This window comes from Plecotus auritus, assembly GCF_963455305.1.
Source record: "Plecotus auritus genome assembly, chromosome: 8".
Taxonomy (NCBI): domain Eukaryota; kingdom Metazoa; phylum Chordata; class Mammalia; order Chiroptera; family Vespertilionidae; genus Plecotus; species Plecotus auritus.
Window position 1 is genome coordinate 94764927 of NC_137782.1, and position 6001 is coordinate 94770927.

Below are 6001 nucleotides of genomic sequence, written 5' to 3' on the forward strand. Positions count from 1 at the left end.
ACCTTTAAGGAATAAATTATACTGATTCTCTATAGTCCATTTTAGAGGACAGAGCAGAGGAAATTCATTTTACAATGCCAACATTACTTTAATAGTAAACTCAAAGACACTACAGACCAATGTATCTCTCATGAATATAGATGCAAAAATCTTCAACAAAATAGCACATTGAACCCAATGATGTATAAAAAGAATTATACACCATATCCCAGTGGGATTTATCCCAGGTATGCAAGAGAGGCTGGTTCATCATTTAAAAATCAATTAAAGTGATCCAACTCATTAGTAGGCTAAAAATGAAAAATAAATCACACTATCATATCAATAGATGCAGAAAAGGCATTTGCCAAAATCCAACACTCATGCATCATAAAAATCTTAGTAAACTAGGAATAGAGAGGGGAACGTCCTCAACTTATAGAGAATATCTACAGCACTGGCTGAAGTGGCTCAGTTAGTTGGAGCATCATCCCATGTACTGAAAGGCTGCTGGTTCAATTCTGGGTCAGGGCACATACCTAGGTTGTGGGCTTAATCTTTGATGTGGGTGTGTATGGGAGGCAACTGATCGATGTTTCTCTCTCTCTCTCTCTCCCCCTCTCTCTTCCCCTCTCCCTCTCCCTCTTTCAAATTAGCAAAACATATCCTCAGGTGAGGTTTTTTAAAAAAGAATATCTACAAAAACCCCACAGCTGACATCAGACATAATAGTGATAAACTCAAAGCTTTCCACTAAGATCAGGTCCTCAAGAAGGATGTTCCCTCTCACCACTGCTTTTCCACATTGTCTTTGTTTGCAGATGACAAGATCATTTATGTAGAAAACACAAAGAATTGACAAAAAAAAAAAAAAGTTCTAGAGCTAATAAGTGGTTATAGCATGTTTACAAGCTACAATTTTAAAATATAAAAGTAGCCCTAGCTGGTTTGGCTCAGTGGATAGAGCATTAACCCAAGGACTGAAGGGTCAAGGGTTTGATTCCGATCATGGGCACATACTTGGGTTGCAGACTGGATCCCCAGACCTAGGTCAGAGTGCATGTGGGAGGCAACCAATGGATGTGTCTCTCTCACATCAATGTCTCTCTCTCTGTGTCTCTCCCATTCCTTCCACTATCTCTAAAAATCAATAGGAAAAATATCCTCAGGTGAAGATTAAAAAAAAAAAAAAGTAAATTGCTCTTCTGTATACCAGCAATGACAAATGGGATCTGATTTTCAAAAACATACAATAACATTCACAATAGTACCCAAGCACTGAAATAGGTATAAATCTAACAAAATACATAGAAGATCTATTTGAGGGAACAACAAAACTCTGGTGATTGAAACCAAAGGAGAACTAAATAAATGGAGAGAAAGTTTATATTCATGTATAGGAAGATTCAATATTTTCAGTTTGTCAGTTCCCCCCAAATCAATCTACAGATTTATTGCAATCCCAATCAAAGCCTCAGCAATTATCTTGTAGATATCAACAAACCAAATCTAACTTTTATACAGAGAGGTAAAAGACCCGGAATAACCAACACAATATTGAAGGAGAAGAACAAAGTTGAAGGACTTATGCTACACTGCTTCAAGACTTACTATAAGCCTACAGTAATTGAGATAGGGTGGCATTGGCAAAGACACACTATTGGATCCAAGGAACAATGTAGGAAGATCAGAAATAGGCCCACATACATATAGTCAACTAATCTTTGACAAGGAGCAAAGACAATACAATGGAGACAATACAGCCTGTTCAACAAAGGGTGCTGGAACACCTGGACATCCACATGAAGAAAGATTAATCTAATACAGACTTTATATCCTTCACAAAAATGAACTTAATATGGATCATAGACCTCAATGTAATGCACAAAACTATAAAACTCCTAGAAGACAACATAGGAGAAAACCAAGATGACCTTGGAAATGTCCTTTTAGAAAAATATTGATTCATAAGAGAAATAATACATAAGCTGGATTTCATTAAAATTCAATTTTTTGGCATCTGAGTGCAGAAGAAGATGACAGTATCCACAGGAGTTAAAGTTCCTCGTAATTTTTGCTTGTTGGAAGAACTTGAAGAAAGACAAAAGGGAGTAGCAATGGTACAGTTAGCTGGGGCCTTGAAGATGATGAAGATATGACACTTACAAGGTGGACAGGCATGATTATTGGGCCTCTCAGGATAAATTATGAAAACAGAAATATATAGCCTGACAGAAGAATGTGGACCTAAATACCCAGAAGGCCCTCCATCAGTTAGATTTGTAACCAAAATTAACATGCATGGAATAAATAATTCCAGTGGAACGGTAGATGCACGGAGCATACCAGTATTAGCAAAATGGCAAAATTCATGTAGCATTCAAGTTGTACTTCAAGAACTAAGACGTCTAATGATGTCCAAAGGAAATATGAAGCTTCCACAGCCACCAGAAGGACAAACAAACAACAATTAATTTTAGTGGGTCTCAAACCTGTCTTAACACTCTTCTACTTGTGTTAATGTCGTGATTAAATACCCACACATTAAGTGAAAGAATGCCAGCTGGTAAACATGACCTATGTGTAAGAATATGTTTAATATATGTATACACATTATGTTTCCAGGGAACAGGAGAAAATATGCAGATAATTTTTTTAAGGCACTGTCATTTAAACATAAACCTGGAATATTCAAAATAGAATTCAGGTTTACAAGATGAAAGTATGGTGATTTTTACTAAAAATTAAAAATCTCAAGAAGGAAAAAGAGAAATGGCATGCTTTATCCATCTTGCTTAGTGAAAGAGCTTCAATTTAAATTGTCTAAACTAGTAGGTACAATGAATATTGTCTCAAATTGTTTTAATTTTTGAAGTGGTGTGGGTGCTGACTACCAATAATATAAAAATATGTTCAGGATTGTTTTGATACCTGTATTTATTATAAAAAAAGGTCATGGAAGGGTCAATGAATTTCTGTTAAAAGCTGTTTCTCTGTGTTACATGGAAGAGACATGTAAATATTTCTTTTCTGTCTTTGTTTGACAAACCATGCATTTAAGTTTAAGTGAAATCAGCAAAAAAGAAATAGGTGAATGGATATGTGATTTTTGAGATTAAAGTTAGTCTTAAAATGTATTAGTAAATAAAATGTGGATCGTGTTCTCAGAAACTATGCCATTTCTATTATAATGATATGGTATATGGAAAGTACCTTGCTGAGGTAGCAAAGATTGGAATTGTAGCTTTTCATCCATACAAACTTTTTATTATCTCGTTTTGTATACTTCTTGTGAATTGGAATTTGTAGAGTATTTTAGAGAAAAAATTACTTGATTAGCTTAATTTCTTCTTTGGAGAAGGAGAAATCCCAAGTATTATATTTTGACTTTGATTTCACCAGAAATATATTAAAAAATGTTTGAATTCTAGCAATTTTTATAGAATTATAGATTGTAATTATCTAAATATACACTCTATTTTTTTATTCATAACATCTCTTTTTTGGTGACTTTTTTTTCTTCCACTGCTTTAAAAAAATTCTTTATTGTTTAAAGTAATATATAAGTCTCCTTTTTCCCCCATTGCCTTCTCCCTGGCCACCCCCACCCCCAAGCACATGCCCTCACCCTCCACCCCTCCCTCTGGTCTATGTCCATTGGTTATGCTCATATGCATGCATACAAGTCCTTTGGTTGATCTCTTACCTCTCCCACTGCTTTTAATACTGACTGGGATTAATTTATCCATTCCACTTGTCTTTCACTTTGGCATCTGTGTAATTCTGAACTGATGTTCTGCTTTTACCAAAGTGAGAGGTTTTAAGTTACTGTTTTTCATTTCAAAGCACTAGATATACTATTTTGTTGAAAACTCTTTTCTTACGGATTCACTACACAAAACAGGAAGGTGGTCAAGGACAGGTAAAAGAACAAATTTCTTAAATATGCCCTGACATGTTTTTGTCAGGTTCATTCATATCTAAAGATTTGAGCTACCTTTTCTTAATCATCCTATATAATAAAGAGGTAATATGCAAATTGACCCTCACACCCTCACGCCCAGGCTGGCTGGGGTGGTTAGTGAGGGATGACTGAACAGCATGCTGAGTGGGGCAACCAGGCAGGTGGGGGTTGGGGGGAGTCAGTAAGAGGCGACCAGGCTGGTGGTGGGGGGGTGCAGTTGGGGGTAACCAGGCCAGCAGAGGGGGCAGTTGGGGGCAATTAGGCTGGCAGGGGGGGCAGTTAGGGGCAACCAGGCCAACAGAGGGGAGCAGTTGGGGGTGACCAGGCTGGCAGGGGCCGGGGGGCAGTAAGGGGTGACCAGACAGGCAGCAGTTTAGGAGCCAGCAGTCCAGGATTGTGAGAGAGATGTCCGACTGCTGGTTGGACATCCCCCAAAGGGTCCCAGATTGGAGAGGGTGCAGGCTGGGCTGAGGGGAACCCCCTGATGCATGAATTTTGTGCACCGGGCTGCTAGTTAATATGTTAAAGTCAGTGATAGTTTATCTAAACTTTTAATTTCAACATGGCTATTCTATTTTAATTATGAAAGATGTTTAAAATGACACATAGAGGATATATAAATACCAATTAGTGCATGTATAACTTATTAAAATAGATTTGAAATGAACTATTACCTTGGAATACATTCTGAAACCTTTTTAATTGTTAAGGGAGATTAAGTTGAATTACACTGATGTCATACACAGGAGTCTAATGGTTACTGATGGTCTAAATCAATCTTTAAGAACTTCTTTTCCACTTCGAAAATGTGTCTTATCATACATGTGTGCTGAATGCTGTTAAATTATTCATATATTGGTGGGCTGAGAATCTGAGTACCTTGATCTTGTCTGCTTTCCTTTTGAAAGTTTGTCTGTTGTTTTCCCCCTCAAGTATATCCTAGTATGCTTGAATTGTCCCTGTAACATTTATTTCCCCTTTTTGTTTTGGGACTGTGGATCTCAGCTGAAATCTGCCTGTGAAAGTAAGATGCATTTTGCATGTCACTATCAAGATGCATGTGGTAGTTTTAGACACACTGGCTGATTATAGAAGTTAATGCAGAACCACTCTTAATGGTAGTAACATTTCTAAAACAACAGTTTTGAAGCTATTTTTCCTTTGTCTGTTTTGTAAAGGGGCTAAGGTTGTAAGAGTGTGTGGTATTAAATGAACTGTAAAATTGACTTTGAAATTTGTTTAAAAAGCTAGCAGATGAGCCCTAGGGGATGATCTTATATTAATAAAGGTTACAAAAAATAAAAAATTAAATTAAAATTTTCTGCTCTGCTAAAGACAGTGTCAATAGAATTAAAAGACAAGGCACAGAAGGAGAGAAAATATTTTCAAAAGACTCATCTGCTAATGGACTAATTATCCAAAATATACCAGTTAAGTATTACATTCTCTTAATACTTAGCAATAAGAGAGCAAACAAACAAACAAACAAAAAAGATTAAAAACAGGCCAAAAATCTTAACAGAAAACTCAGCAAAGAAAAATTACAGATGGCAAATAAGCACATGAAAAGATACTCTGCATCCTATGTCATCAGGGAAATGCAAACTAAAATAACAACGAGCTGTCATTGCACACCTGTTAGAATGGGCAAAATGCAAAACACTGCCAAGATCTCATGCTGGTGAGGATCTGAAGCAACAGATCTCATTCACTGCCCGTGGGAACGCAAAACAGTACAGACACTTTGGAAGACAGTTTGTCAGTTTCCTCTAAAACAAAACATATTCTTCCTATACAATCTACCACTCCTTGCTATTTACCCAAAGGATTTAAAAACTTATGTCCACACAGATGTTTATGGCAGCTTTATACATAACTGACAAATGTTGTAAGCAACTAAGATCTCCTACATTAGGTGAATGTGTAAATGAATCCTGGTCCATCCAGACAGTGGAAAAGTATTTAGTGCTAAAATGAAATGAGCTGTCAAGACATGAAAAGATGTGTGGGAACCTTAAATATATAGGGTATCCCCAAAAATGTATTCATACTTTTTTT

The 6001-nt window shown here is 36.6% G+C and overlaps 1 pseudogene across 1 annotated transcript; it reads left to right on the forward strand.

Moving 5' to 3' along the window:
• The first annotated feature begins 2015 nt into the window (after positions 1 to 2015).
• On the forward strand, positions 2016 to 2453 carry LOC308256998 (ubiquitin-conjugating enzyme E2 variant 2-like; annotated as a pseudogene). Its single transcript has one exon. The product of its transcript is annotated as a ubiquitin-conjugating enzyme E2 variant 2-like (transcript).
• The last annotated feature ends 3548 nt before the right edge of the window (positions 2454 to 6001 follow it).